At 45.3% G+C, this 16,713-nt stretch overlaps 1 protein-coding gene across 2 annotated transcripts in view; it reads right to left on the bottom strand.

Annotated features, from left to right (window-relative positions):
- Window positions 1-16,427, bottom strand: part of LOC140542625 (plexin-A2-like) — a 98,898-nt gene extending 82,471 nt beyond the window's left edge. For both annotated transcript variants that reach the window (XR_011978148.1, XM_072665424.1), the window contains exon 1: window positions 16,202-16,427. The gene's annotated coding sequence lies outside the window, so the exon portion shown is untranslated. The remainder of the gene's footprint in view (window positions 1-16,201) is intronic.
- Between the last annotated feature and the right edge of the window lie 286 nt (window positions 16,428-16,713).

Below are 16,713 nucleotides of genomic sequence, written 5' to 3'. Positions count from 1 at the left end.
TTAGCACTGGTTTTAGCGCATTTCTGGTTTTAGCACTGAAACTACAAAAAGAGGGTTCTGTAGTAAAGGCAAAGACTTGATATAGAACCGCGACAACTGTAGAACCATCTGGATGCGTAAATTGAACATACTGAATGCTTCTTCAAAACACAAGGTTCCTGGTTCTTAATAGAACCTTCTTAAAGAGGTTTTTATTCAGTACCAGTAAAGTGTTCTAGCACTGTCACAAATCAAAGAACCGCCTTCGAGCCCCCACCAGAACCCCTTTAGTTCGGGGTTTCTATCACGATTTATTCACGGTAAGAATTACTAACTAACACGTTACAACACTGTAAACGTGTTGTTATGGTGCTGCTAAGCAGTTGCTAGGTGTTGCAATAGTGCTTTTAAGAGGTTGCTATGGTATTCTAGGTGGTTGATTTACTATTGCAGAGTGGTTCCTGGGTGGTAGTTATGGTGTTGCTAGGTGCTTGCTAAATGGTTGCTATGGTATCCCAGGTGGTTGCTATGGTGTTGCTAAGTGGCTACTATGGTGTCATAGGTGGCTAATGTTTTATGCTAATATTGTTGTCTAAATGTTGGTGCCAAAAAATATTCTGGGGAATGGTGACGCACTAATTATTATTATTAATAAGTGATGAGGGGCCGTCCTACCCGCCCAGAGAGAGTGAGGACAGTTATGCTTTCTGGGTTTCTCAATTACGGATGGCTGTGGCATCAGTGGGGATCGAACTCATGACCTCCTGATAACTGCGCCTCTCTGGAGCCTCAGTCTTGATATTTTATGGATGAATCTGCGCTGAATAAAGTGGACGCTGTAAATACACTGCTGAGCTCCAACGGTCAGACAGAAGAGAGTGGACACTAAAGCGCTCAGGCAGACTGCTGTATCTGCATCACTGCAGCCTTATAAAACACTAACGCTCTGAGTTATGACCCCCGTGGGCCGTACACAATGCCAGTGTGTGGTAAATACACACTGTGTGTTATGATTGAGTGAGCATGTGGCCTGAGGACAGCCCTGCCCCAATCCTTAAAACGCGAACGCATAGCAGTTCAATCAAATAATGACATGCGTACGCTAAACTGAGCACGCCAATGCTAATGCACTGGAGGTCTAATGGAGCTTAAGGCCTGCAGGGAGAACCGCATGAGTGTTCTGAGAGGCTCGGGAACAAAGGGACTATGTGTCCAAAAGTATCCAGACAGCTCTACTAATGCGTGAGTGCAGCTGCTTTGATAAAGCATTGCAGGTGTTCACACACAGCTGTATTATATCCAGAGAAAAGCTCTGACCCTAAGGTCAGCGTGCCCATTGCTAAGTGTGGGCTACAGGGGTGTAAACTTGCACTGATGGTGCTCCTACCAATACCTTAGAGATGATACGAAGAGGCGGAAGTAAATCATCCAACATGAGTATGATCAGAAAAAATTTATATCGGCCAGGCTCTAAACGCTTCACTGCTGCTATCCACAGAACTGAGCTATGTTAACTCTGTTGCTGTGGATAGGCTCTCACAACCAACTACAGCACAACCTGTCAATCAACCACAGCACAACCTCACAGCCAATTACAGCTTAACCTCACAACCAACAACAGCACAACCTGGCATACAACCACAGCTCAACCTCACAGCCAACTACAGCTTAACTTCACAACCAACTACAGCTCAACCTCGTAACCAACCACAGCTCAACCTCACAGCCAACCACAGCTCAACCTCACAGCCAACCACAGCTCAACCTCACAGCCAACCACAGCTCAACCTTAGACAACTACGGCTCAACCTCACAGTCAAATATAGCTAAACCTTACAGTCAGCCATAGCATAACCAACTACAGCTCAAGCTCACTGCCAATCCCAGCACAACCAACTACAGCACATTACAACACAACCTCTCAACCAACCATAGCACAACCAACTACAGTTCAGGCAACCACAGCACAGCCAGCTACAGCAGAGCCCCACAACCAACCACAGCACAACCTCACAATCAACTACAGCACAACCTCAAAACCAACCACACCACAACCTCACAACCAACCAACACATTACAGCACAACCTTACAACCAACCACAGCTCAACCTTACAGCCAACTACAGCACAACCTCACAACCAACCACAGCACAGCCTTACGTTCAACCACAGCACAGCCTCACAACCAACTACAGCACAGCCTCACATTCAACCACAGCACAGCCTCACATTCAACCACAGCTCAACCCCACAACCAACTACAGCACAACCTCACAGCCAACTACAGCACAATCTCACAGCCAACCACACCACGACCTCGCAACCAACCAACTACAGCACATTACAGCACAACCTTACAACCAACCACAACTTAACCTCACAACTAACTACAGCACAGCCTCACAATCAACCACAGCTCAACCTCACAACTAACTACAGCACAACCTCACAGCCAACTACAGCACAATCTCACATCCAACCACACCACGACCTCACAACCAACCAACTACAGCACATTACAGCACAACCTTACAACCAACCACAGCACAGCCTCACATTCAACCACAGCACAATCTCACAGCCAACTACAGCACAACCTCTCAGTTAGAGCTCTCACTGTAAACCAGCTCACTTACTGTAGTGGCAATAAACCACAGCGCTTTTACAACTCGCACACCAACATCTGCTTCAGTCTGAATCAGACCAGACACTAAGTGCTCTGTGTGTGTATACATGTGTGTGTATTTGTGTGTGTGTGTGTGTGTGAGAGAGAGAGTGTGTTAGGAGTGTGTTCTCAATGCATCACTCACTTTTACTGTAGGATTGAAGAGTGGTTTTCATCTTAATTACGTCTAAATGCTAACAAGCATGTCACTAAAAACCACAGATGGGTCACATGAGATGGAACACACACACACACACACACACACACACACACACTCATATATACTCTGTGGTTGTCTCGGGGGCTGCTGTGTGTTAGCATGGGTGCATTAGCGTGGAGGATGGGGCAAGAGTGTCCGGCTTCCACATGAGTGGCCCGTGAACGCAGCCCGACTGCACTTGACTTCCCAATGAATAAATGAAGGCAATTAGTGGATGTGTTTACAGCGCAGACGCAGACAGAAGTGGGTCAGACTAACGCACACGGTGGAAAAGAGGTGGAGGGGGGGTTGGGTAAGGCCTCAGGGTGACACTAGAACCTACAGAGAGACAGGAAGAGGTAGTATAAGAGAATTTTAGGAACTTTTTTGGGGGCGTTTACACTGCCAGTTCAGATTCTCTTGATCCAGATTAAAACAGTATTGATATTATTATTATTATTATTATTATTATGAGTATTTTTGTTCTGGAACTTTTTGTTGACATTGTAAAAGGGTAAAACAAACCCAATCCACAGGGCTCCACCTCTAAAAGTACAGGAATTACAGGATCTACTGCTAACTTCTTGGTGCCAGATCTGACAGGACACCTTTAGAGGACCTGTGGAGCCCATGCCTTGACCGGTCAGAGCTGTCTTGATAATTGGGGGACCAACAGCATAATGTTCATAATGTTTTGGCTCATGGTTGTACACTGTTGTACTGACTATTTACTCTCATTCTACAAACGTCCCTCATTTTAAATCACTGTATAATAAGAAATCATCATGTTCTATTGGCAGATATTGTACATTTACCCAGTATATTAAATATTTCCCATTATAAGAAACTTTTTATAAGAATTTCACATTTATGATCTGCACTGTGAAGCACATAAATGGTTTGGAGTGTTTATTTACTAAGACATGAGACAAGTCTTTGTTAGCAACATTAGCTTAGCATCTCTCATTGGCTGTGTCCGAAGCAGAAGGCTGCTACCTTGCTGCCTGTGCTGTCTCATAAGTCAGTACCTTAAAAGGGAGCATTGTGATGAAGGCACCTACAACTGAATCCCATTTGAGAACCACTTCAAAGGCAGCAATACGTCACGCAGTTGCCAGGATACCGACAACTACTGTCAGCTGGTGGCGAAACTAATTTAAATACAGACATAAAATACCAACATTCAGCTACCATACTGACAACGTCTCCTCAGAAATCAAATCTTGCCATCAGCAGCCGAGAGGCCGAGAGCATGATTGGCCTTGTGCTTCCTCCCCACATTACTCCCAGTGCGATATTGGTCAACTCAGGCGTCGGAGCTGGGGAGCCATGCTTTCCTCACAATGCTGCATCAGCAGCAGTAAGAAAAGAGGCGGTGGCTGGCTTTGCATGTGTCGCATGTCTGCACCCTCCTAGTGTTGGAAGCATTGCTAGTGATAGAGGGGAAATTCACATGGGTGGGGAGTGGGTAATTGGCCCCCTCGAAAGAAGAAGGTAGACAGAGTGATGCTTGCTTCCGCCATGTTGCTTTTTCTCTTGAGACAAGCCGGTGCTAACCCAAAGGATCATGTTAAGGCAGCGTAAGGCAGCGAAGGACACGTATACACTGCCTTCAGAAATCGTCAAGATGAAGATTCCTTAACAAACAGCTTTTCATACAAACATTCGACAGACATCCCGCCAACCTTGGGTTTCCTCCGTTTAGCTTCTTCACCCACGTTTGAAGATTTGACACACATTCAAAATAAACAGCTATTTGAAATGAAAAACACCCTCCGCCTCACAACCATCGCTATGAAGGAATGCACTGGTGGGCGGAGCCAGAGCATGGATGGTTTCATTGCAGTGTCCTTGTTGTTTATGTTCTTCTGAGGGAACCAGAGAACATTCCCAATAACCTTGTGGCAATAAAGCATCCAACCCTCAATGAGAGGGAGAGAGAGAGGATCTAGAGAGAGAGGAGAAACAAGAGGGGGAAAGAGAGTTTGATGGAATGAGAGAGTGAGTGAGAGAGAGAGAGAGAGAGGGCGAGAGAGGAGAGAATGGATGGAGAGAAGCGATGGCCCCCAGAAGGCTGTGGTTATTAAAGTGTGGCTTTTGGATGAATGTCATCTTTAATGAAACGGAATGTTCTTTATTCAGCTCAAAGTGATCCGCCTGCTCTATCAGCCCCATCTACAGAGCTGCAGGGGCTCACACACACACACACACACACTCAATCTGCTGTATGTGTATGTGAGAAAGCCTGTACATATATAGGACAGGGGTAAAAAAAGGCCTGAGACTTCCCACATAACCAACAGCGCTGTGCTGTAAGAATAACGTGATTTAAAAGAAAAAAGGGAAACGAACTAAAGTCAGGGTGATTATTGCCCAGCCTTGCTGAGGGGGGCTTCAAACCTAAACCACTGAGAGATTTAAGCCTGAAACACTGATGGGGGCTTTAAATGTAAAACACAGAGAGGGAGCTTTAAACCTAAAACACAGAGAGGGAGCTTTAAACCTAAAACACAGAGAAGGAGCTTTAAACCTAAAACACAGAGAGGGAGCTTTAAACCTAAAACACAGAGAAGGAGCTTTAAACCTAAAACACAGAGAAGGAGCTTTAAACCTAAAACACAGAGAAGGAGCTTTAAACATAAAACACAGAGAAGGAGCTTTAAACCTAAAACACAGAGAGGGAGCTTTAAACCTAAAACACAGAGAAGGAGCTTTAAACCTAAAACACAGAGAGGGAGCTTTAAACATAAAACCTTGAGGGGGGCTTTAAACTTACATCACTGAGGGATTTAAGCCTAAAACACAGAGAGGGAGCTTTAAATCTAAAACACAGAGAGAGAGAGAGCTTTGACCCTAAAATCTTTAGGGGGCTTTAAACCTACATCACTGAGGGATTTGAGCCTAAAACCTTGAGGGGGAGTTAAAACCTAAAACACAGAGATTTAAGCCAGAAAGACTGATGGGGGCTTTAAACCTAAAACATTGAGGGATTTAAGACTAAAACATTAAGAGGGAGCCTTAACCCTAAAACCTTGAGGGTGGCTTTAAAACTAAAACACTGAGGGATGTAAGCCTAAAACACAAAGAGGGAGGAGCTTTAAACCTAAAACACTGGGGGGGGGGTTAAACCTACAACACTGAGAGGGAGCTTTAAACCTAAAACACTGAGGGATATAAACCCAAAACATCAAGGTGGGCTTAAAACCAGTGCTCAGATTCCACTGCATGCAGCTCCTGCAGATTCTCCACACTGGAGAGAAGCTCCTGGAGACAGTGGGTGGGTGGATGGTGGTGGTGGTGTTGGGGGGGGGTCTGTGCCTCTGTGGAATTTCAGCTTAAGATTTTACTATGAGTGGATTAGTCAACTTAAAAACAACAGCTGTTCATTACACACACACACACACACACACACACACACACACATTCAATTAAGCTCCTTCCACAGCCTGGAGTGAGAGAGTGTGTTTGCACATGTGTGTGTGAGTGTTATACAAGTATTTGTACGTGTCTTTGAGCATATGACAGTGTGTGTGTGTGTGTGTGTTCACTTCCTCTCCTCCCCTTGTTTCCTCCAGGACAGGAACAGATTTCAGCTCTTATTGGTTCAGGACTCTGTATTGTTCCAGAGAGCAGGAATCTGTTCTAGAACCACAGAATATGATTATACATTTTTGTAGTTATTAATAATTACTATAATAAAGAATAAAATCACGTCACTCCACTGCTCAGCTGGACTTCCAGAACATCCTGTTCCAGAACCGCAAAGAAAAATTCAGTCCAAGTACTGGATAGCAGTTTTTTTGTCCTAGAACCAGAGATCATGACCGTGTTGTAGATCAACTGACACCTTGTATGATCAACTGAATTCGGGATCAGTGATCAACCATCTTAACCTTGTACAGATGACAAGATTTTTAAATGGCTCTAGATAGAGAGAACAGTGCTTTCTTATACCAACAGAGCAGGATTCTGTTCCAAAACCAGGGAATAAGAATGTGTACTAGAACCAGAGAGTGGAACTCTGTCCTAGAACCAGAGAGCAGGACTGTTTTAGAACCATAGAGCTGGGTTCTATCCTATAATCAGATATCAGGATTCTGTCCTAGAACCAGAGAGCAGGCTGTTTTAGAACCATAGAGCTGGGTTCTATACTATAATCAGATATCAGGATTCTGTCCTAGAACCAGAGAGCAGGATTTTGCTTTAGAGCCAGAGAGCAGACTTTGGTTCTAGAATCACAATGCAGGATTCTGTTGTAAACTTCAAGAGCATAATTATGTTCTAGACGTTCACATAATCATATATCATGGTTCTAGAACGCAATGTGTAGTAGAGCTTCAAGTCTGGAACAGCTCCAGTCTCCTATAGTCAAAGATGGTGTAGATCTGATATATCTAGAACCAGACTCTGATTACCTGATCTCCAGGAGAACCTTCTCCCTGGCTCTTAGAGAAAAACAAACAAAAAAGAAACACTGATGGATAGAAGAAACACTGAGGGGATAGAAGGCACGGACAACAGCGGTCTCCTTTAGGTCCTTTAACATGCAGCAGACTGAGCGGCGAGATCAAACGGCAGGTGAACAACTGTCACTCTCAGTCACTCGCTCACCCCCAAGTCCTTCTCTTACCTTCAGCCTGTCTCTCCTTTCTCTCACTCTCTCTAAAACATACACACACACACACACACACACACACACACACACACGCGCGCGCGATCAAAGCTCGCCCTCCCTGCATATATGAATCTCAACCGTGTAGCAATTAAGCGAGAGCAGACAGCTGGTGATCAAACCTCCAGATTGCACGTTCCGAGCTCGAGCTTTCATTTGCAAACGATCTGCTTTGACATTTACAGCAAATGCCTTTATTCCGTACGGCTCTCGGGGAGGGGACTCCTCATCCGTATGATAAGATTCCAACCACAGCAGAAACGCCAACACGGCATGGTGTTTTAATGAGGAACACACTCTCACTCGCAAAGCAACAAACTACAGGACTTAATATATTCCTTTTACTGCTGTGAGGATTCCGGAAATTCCAAGGAAATTCCTTATCCCAAATTCCAAGATTTTTTTCCCAATTTGAAGCATGTCAGGATTCTCAGAATCAGTTTACATTCAGAAAACATGACACCAAATTCCAAGAATTCCTTCTTTCTGCATTTTAAGAACTTTCTTCACACCCTTCTCTTTGGAAACAGTGAATCCAAATCATTCATCAAGGTTACGTTCCAAAAATATGCTCATAGTTTGGAAATTCCTAGAATTCCTTCTTTGAGAACTTCCTTCGCATCTTATTCTTTAGGACTCTAAAGAACCTTAATGACTCTTGATGTCAAAGAACCAAAGTGATTGATAAAGGAATTCCAAGAAAGCTCTGTTAGCAGTTGGGATCATCATTTTTGGATTCAGACGTTTGAACCAGTGAATGAATTTGGTTCATTAAGTTTACATTTAAAATACATCAACTAATTTAAATGTATCACAAAAATGATCACAAGTAGAAAAAAATTCCAAGAATGTGACACCAAAATTCCCAAATAATCCTCCTTTTATCCCAAATTCAAATCTATTTATATTTTAGTATGAAGACAACAAATTCCAAGTTCGAAAAAAACAAGAGCATGACTGCACACTCCTCAGAGGGGGTGTGTTGGTCTGCCTTCACTAGAGTTGGGAGCGTTGCATGTGATTGGGGGGGGGGTGTTCAGGTTGGGTAATTGGCAGTCCAGATCTGAGAAGAAAATGGGTGAAAAATCTAATAAAATTTACAAAAGATCCTTCAGATTATTTGATATTGTTGAGAGCTCTGAACCCGTGAATCTGAGATGACCACATGATGAGTTTCTGCTCAGTGGTTCAGAGATGATGTCATTCAGACATATTTAAGTGAAAACACACAAATATTAATTCAGAAACATCAAAGACTTCAAACAGGGAATTTAAAACTGTAATTTGGGATGCAGGGTAGTTTTTTCTCTCTCTCTCTCCCTCTCTCTCCCTCTCTCTCCCTCTCTCTCCCTCTCTCTCCCTCTCTCCCTCTCTCTCCCTCTCTCTCCCTCTCTCATAGTGCACATGTAGATCTTCTGGCTCCAGACTCTACAGGTCCAGAAACGCACCATCTGGCCTCAGGGGAAAGAGAGGGCCAGAGAGTAGGGAAACTGGCACAGCCAATCAGCATCAGCGCCAAAAACCAGAGGGAGTGGCAGATACACAGATAGACACTTCCTGTAGTGTATTACAGTCTGTCAGAATGAGTGTGTGGATCATGTGATCATTATAGAGCATTATAGGGCACCCCCTATGCTTCCTGTAGTGTATTACAGTCTATCAGAATGAATGTGCGGATCATGTGATCATTATAGAGCATTATAGAGCGCCCCCTACGCTTCCTGTAGTGTATTACAGTCTATCAGAATGAGTGTGCGGATCATGTGATCATTATAGAGTGCCCCCTACGCTTCCTGTACTGTATTACAGTCTGTCAGAATGAGTGTGTGGATCATGTGATCATTATAGAGCATTATAGAGCGCCCCCTACGCTTCCTGTAGTGTATTACAGTCTGTCAGAATGAGTGTGCGGATCATGTGATCATTATAGAGCGCCCCCTACTCTTCCTGTAGTGTATTACAGTCTATCAGAATGAGTGTGCGGATCATGTGATCATTATAGAGCATTATAGAGCTCCCCCTACGCTTCCTGTAGTGTATTACAGTCTGTCTCTTCTTCCAGAGCTTTACAGCACAGCAAATACAATATATGAGAGAGAGAGAGAGAGAGAGAGAGAGGTGTAATCCTCAGCAGAAGATGAGATTTTACCTTTAATCTGTAGAACAAATACTGAACTGCTCCTCATGAGCACAGCAAACACAGACTCATCCTCTCTTGCGCTCTCTCTCTCTCTCTCTCTCTCTCTCTCTTTCCTTTCATGCATGTGAGTAACTGTGTGGTGTGTGAACATATGTGTAGATGGTTGTGTGTTGTCATGCTTGTGTCAACATTTGCATGTGTGTGTGTGTGGATAGATGAGGTTGTGCCAACAGTGCCATCTGCTTGCAGAGCTATAGAGGATCTGTCAGCACTTCCTCTCCACCTCTAAACACATACTTCTCCGTCTCTCTCTCTCTTTCTCTCTCTCTCTCTCTCTCTCTCTCTCTCTCGTACTGAATAAAGCCACAGTGTGAGCAGAGAATTAGCCTGAACCAGACTGAACGGAGCCAAGCCAAGCCAAGCCAAACTAAACTAGTGAACTGAACCAAACTGAACCTGAACTGAACTAAACAGAGCTAATCTGAACTGAAGCCAACCGAATCCAATTGAACTCAATCGAAGAAAACACAGAACCAATCCAGACCAAACCAAACAGAACTGAACCGAACTGAAGCTCTGTACAGAGTGCTCCGAGCCAGCTCTGAGCCAGTTTGCAGAAACTCAGGGAAGCAGAAGGCGTAGGAAATCTGTTCCTGTTTTCTTGAGCTACACACTTCAAACCCATCTGTCTGTGAAGGTCTTCAGCTTTCCAGGTCGCTGAACCGTCCAGGAGCAGGAAATCATCGACCTCTGGTACACAGACCCTTTCATTATGGTTAATATTGCGTACACGCTCTAAATGTAGGTATTGTGATATACACTGAGGAGGTGGAGCTACGGTCTCATTAGTGTGAATATTAATAACACTCTAAATGTAGGTATTGTGATATACACTGAGGTGGTGGAGCTACGGTCTCATTAGTGTGAATATTAATAACACTCTAAATGTAGGTATTGTAATATACACTGAGGTGGAGCTACAGTCTCTCATTAGAGTGAATATTAATAACACTCTAAATGTAGGTATTGTGATATACACTGAGGTGGAGCTACAGTCTCTTATTAGGGTGAATATTAATAACACTCTAAATGTAGGTATTGTGATATACACTGAGGCAGAGCTACAGTTTTTCATTAGGGATTTCAAAGACGATCTTCTTGTACAGAAGGTCGAGGCTGAGCAGAAGTGAAACGTCTTCCAGATTAGACTCTGACTCCAGCTGAAGGAACAACAGAAGATGTATTAAATCAGTTCCTGCCGGAGACGTGGTCCACCTCTCCCAATTCCATCATTAAGTCTCCTGACCTTCAACGATGTTCTGCCTATAGGCTGGAGAACACTGAGTGAAATATCACCCTGACATTTACGCTACAGAGCCGCCGCCCACCCTGCTAACAATACACTGATTACAGCACCAGAGAGTACGCTGGGTCGGGTGGGGTGAGGTGGGGGTGAGGTCAGATGGGGAGGGAGGGGTGCAGGATATGCCTACTACTGTTTTTCGAGACGGAATGTCTCTTGACCAACTACTGCTTTTGTCCACACACACACACACACACACACACACACACACACACACACACACACACTTCTCCTCAGGGCTCCAGCGTGTGAGCAGTCACAGTTCATCAGTGTGAGGGTGCTCAGCTCCCGTGCTGTCTGGAGTGCGCGTGTGTGTGTGCGTGTGTGTGTGTCACAGTTTTGTCCAACTTTGTAGATCATTTTCGGATCAGCTGACCCGTTGTGGACTTCACTTTGATCCTCAATTTCCTTTGATCTCTTGTTTCTTTCGCTCTGTTTCAACAGTGAGATCACTCTGAACACTGTCCAGCTCACACACTGAACACTCTTACCACAGCTCACACACTGAACACTCTGACAACAACTCACACATTACTCTGAACACTCTGACTGCAAAGCTCCCTCTGAACACTCCAATCGCAGGTCACTCATTATACACTCCGACCCCGGCTTACATTTTTAACACTCTCAACACTATGATCACAACTGATCCGTTTACCTGAGCACAGTTCACACTCTCAATATCTCTAAACAAAACACACACTCTGACACTCTCACACACAAGACAGTCTGAACACAACTCACACTCCACACACTCGGACCCCAGCTCACACTCTGATCAAAACCCGCGGTATTATCAACATTCACATGCAATGTTCACTCTGAACACCCTGATTGCAATGACCCCTCTGAACACTCTGACCACAATGTTCACTCTGAACATCCTGACTGCAATGCCCACCCTGACCACAATGTTCACTCTGAACACTCTGACCGCAACGTTCACTCTGAACACTCTGACTGCAATGCCCACTCTGAACACCCTGACCACAACGTTCACTCTGAACACTCTGACTGCAATGCCCACTCTGAACACTCTGACTGCAATGCCCACTCTGAACACCCTGACTGCAATGCCCACCCTGACCACAGCGTTCCTTCTGAACACCCTGACTGCAATGCCCACTCTGAACACCCTGACCTCAATGCCCACTCTGACCACAATGTTCACTCTGAACACTCTGACTGCAATGCCCACTCTGAACACTCTGACCACAACGTTCACTCTGAACACCCTGACTGCAATGCCCACTCTGAGCACTCTGACCACAATGTTCACCCTGAACACCCTGACTGCAATGCCCACTCTGAGCACTCTGACCACAATGTTCACCCTGAACACCCTGACTGCAATGCCCACTCTGACCACAATGTTCACTCTAAACACTCTGACTGCAATGCCCACTCTGACTGCAATGCCCACTCTGAACACCCTGACTGCAATGCCCACTCTGACCACAATGTTCACTCTAAACACTCTGACTGCAATGCCCACTCTGACTGCAATGCCCACTCTGAACACCTTGACTGCAATGCCCACTCTGACCACAACGTTCACTCTGAACACCCTGATCACAATTCACAATCTGACCCTGCTCACATTCTAAACACCTGACCGTAACTCACACTTTAAGACACTCTCACTGACAACCCACACTCAGAACACTAACCCTAGGTCACACACTCGCACTCGCACATCCCATTGTGAACACTTTCATCTTAACTCACACAATAAGCACTCTTATCACACTCCGAACTGTGAGTGGACTCTCAGCATTTAGCTGCTGGACTCTCACCTCGTCCTCTTCTCTCTCTCTCTCTCTCTCTCTCTCTGTCTGTTCGCGTAGTAATTGCTTTTCTTCTCTATGTGTTCAGAGGGGCTGTGTGTGTGTGTTATCTTCCACTGAGGGCCAAAAGTGCACCTTTATCTCCTCTCCTCTGTGACCGACACACACACACACACACACACACAGATAAGCCAGAGGAAGAGGGAAGATGGTGGTTAAATTGACAGACAGAAGCAGACAGGCAAGAGGAGTTCAGGCTCTTTCAGACACAAGCACAGGGTTAGCATTAGCTTTAGCGTAGCTCAGACAGCTCTACAGGCTCCTGGTTTTGATCCATTGGTGAGAGGAGGATCTTCAGAGCCTCAGTGCACAAAAAACACAGTCATGACCTTGTAATAATGTAAAAATGACAGCGTGACCTAACCCATTAACTATTGGATCTGTGATGCAGGCTGACGGCTCACCCCAGAAGGAAGCCAGCGCTGAGCTACAGACCTACATCACCCCATAACTCCTTCAGAGTGCCTGCACTGCTAACGTCCAGTCTGAGCATCACATCAAAACACAAACAAACTACAGACCGCTCAGCTGACAGCTCCGGAATTCAGCTGCTCAATGGAGAGTAAGGGTGTAAGAAAGTATCGATACCCGGGTATTGCGATAGATCATGCTTTGTAGTTATGGTTGGTCGGTATAATGGTAAAACCACGATATTTAACAATATTGACGGTATCGCAAAATTAGGATGCCACGGCGAATCGGGCGAATCAATGCAATCTCACTGATTGGTGATGTCACACTCCACAACAAAACAGGTGAGAAAAAAATAAGCCCACTGTAGTTAATAAGTTGCATGTAAACAACATGTTACATTCAATTAAAAGGGAGAGCAAGCAAATCTGAATGAACCAGTCTACTACATAACAGTCCTAAGACCATTCCCTTGACTTTGTGTTTTCATATGTGAGGCTTTATCCTCTAAACGGGTGTTAGCTGCTAGCTAACCCATCTAATCTGCTAGCTAACTTACGGCACCAGCTGCTCAACCTCACTCTCAGATACCAATGGTGAGGAGGTGGTGTAGTTTGGAGAACTTGGTGGAGAATTGAGTAGCACTGGGTGTAGCTTGGGCCATTTTGGAAAGACTGGAGGAGCATGGGTGTAGTATGGGCCATTGGTAAGAAAGGGGGAAGTCTGAGGAAGGATGGTGGAGCAGTAGGGGTAGTGCTGGGTGAGAATGGTATAGCAGTGGATGTATTTTGGTGAATTGGGGGAGGAGTACTGTGGGGTAGTTGGTGTATTGGGCATTTAAGGAAGGACGGCAGAGCAGTTAGCTATAGTATTGGCATTTGTCTTAGTTAGCGGAGAATAGTGCAGCAGTTTAGAGAGGTAGGGCAAAAGGGGGCAGTTGGTGGAGTCTGGGGCAGATGGGGGAGGGTGGTCAGTGTAGCGGGCTGTAGATGATGCAACGGTTGACATTTGTGCTCGCAGGGAAAATGGGTCAGTGATCTTGCCCATGTGCGATGATGAGACGTCTAAACGGAGGCAGACAAAGGCAGGGGGCGGGGCCTGGGGGGCAGCAGGAGAAAGGGGGGGGCGGGATTCACGACTTTGGTCATTTTCCTTCTCTGAGTCATAAACCCACCAACAGACAGGCAGACAGACCCTCTAACAGTGGGAAAATTGATGGTAATTTTGCTGGGAGGGTAAAAGTGTGTAATCAGAGGGCTATCAGAGCTCTCTTCAGCTACACATCCAGACATCATACACACACACACACACACACTCTCACACACACAATCACACTGCTTAACAGGCAGGTATGTTCTGCTTTTACTCATTTCGTGAAATGACCTGCCATCGGGGTCAGCTTAACCTGACACTCCATCATCACCATCTTCAACATCATCATCATCATCATCCTTTTGCTTATCACTATCACTTTTCTCATCACCACCATATTCATCACTCATCACTATTTTCATCAAGTGCACATCACAATCATAATGATCATCATCATATCACCAGAATCACCATCACCAGTAATCCCAATCAACATCACCATGGTCACCATTACTTTCACCACATTATTATTACTACATCACTACATCATCATCATACATCATCATAATCATCATCACTATATCATTACCATCACTATCACTATCACCACACCACCGTCATTTTTACCACATCATCACCACCACTATCAACACTGTCACATCATCATTTCACATCGGCATTAGAGTTGGCATCACCATCATCATCTTCTCAACCATCATCACCACTATTACCCTAATTTCCTCGTCACAGAACTTACCATAATGACATCATCATCATCATCATCATCATTATCCTTAACCCATTTAAAATCGTCACATGCATTACCACAATCACTCTACGAATAAACAAATAACGGTCCCTGATGGTTCTTGGTTTGGACATATGCTTCTAAAATTCAAACACCCTACCTGCACTGCTGCCAGGGGACTGTTCTGATACGCTGCTTTCAGCCAGTCAGAAGATACCTTATACCTACAGAGTTATTTAGGCAGCTGTACCTGTGAATAGACACTCTGGTAGGACATATTGACAAGGCAGCACAAATCTACAGAACACTGCCCCCCTAGTGTTTATTGTACATGGTGTGTGTGTGTGTGTGTGTGTGTGTGTGTGTGTGTGTGTGTGGTGGACATGGTCACTGTTTAATTTGTTTATGATGAGAAAAACAATGCATTCATGCAAATGTGTGCTTCATTTCCACATGAATAAAACCTCTCCAGCAGGTTTACCTCATGCTGGCAGAACTGAGATGATGCACACATCGGAATCAATGCAGAATCTCATAAATACACGGACTGACTGTCTGACTCAGCGAAAGGCACTCAAACACACGCCAGACAGCCCTCACTCCCACTCAGAGGTGTAGTAGCCCCCCAGTGCAGCCTTTCTCCAGCACTCCAGCTCTCTGGTTCATTCATTCAGCAGCAGCAGCGCGTGCGTAAAGGACCTTTACGCAGCTGGAAACAACATATTGTAATCAGGGCTGCACTCTGCGCGCACGATTGCACGGGCTCTTAGAAATGACTGTAAAGATACGCAGACAAAAAGTTGCATAAGTCAATGCCCCCTTTGGATGCGCGAGCTTGCACGAGAATCTGTATGCAACACACAACAACTCCAACGCTTCAGGGACCTTGCACGTGCATTTCGTGCTCCTTACGTGCATGCATTTCGCTCCCTACGCGAACTTGGGTCACGCTTGTGCAGATAGCTGCACGCAATGCCATGCTGCAAGACAATCAGCAGCTCCCAATTCAGGGTGCAACGTGTTGCACGACTAAATAAATGTACGGTAAATTGTGTTCACGTGCATGAGTAACAGATGCACCTTACCGGTCCGGTGCACCAAACTGGAGGTGATGATTCACGCGCGTGCAGCTGGCATGCTCTCCTACGGTCCCAAAATTGCAATAAAAAAAAAGCAGGAATTAATGGGCGTCCGGTTACTTTAGTCAAGCGAGCCGGTCATGCGCTGCGGAGTCCCGTTTGTAACGCTGCAGTAAGGCGATACGTGCGCGTTACGTGGCTCCTCGCGCGCGTCAGCCGTGCTATGACATTGTGCTCATCCACGCCAGAGTGAATGAATGAGTGGGTGAGCTCGCGGAGCCCCGGCTCGCGCTGTCCAGCCCTGCCGCGTACGAGGCGTGGAACGCGTCTAAATTAGCATCTTCGTTTGCATTTCGCATTGTGATTGGATGCAACTCGGAGCCGGGTTTGCTGAGAGACACGCCCACTTCTTATTCATCTTACTGTAACAGGGGCGCTGCACTGCGCGATAAAAGCGCTAGAGGGCAAAAGAAGTGCGAGTAAATGGAACCAAACGGCTAAAACTGTTGCTTACGTTT

This window comes from Salminus brasiliensis, chromosome 21 (genome assembly GCF_030463535.1).
Source record: "Salminus brasiliensis chromosome 21, fSalBra1.hap2, whole genome shotgun sequence".
NCBI lineage: Eukaryota > Metazoa > Chordata > Actinopteri > Characiformes > Bryconidae > Salminus > Salminus brasiliensis.
The sequence above is the reverse complement of the archived record's forward strand: the minus strand, read 5'-3'. Positions and strand labels throughout refer to the sequence as shown.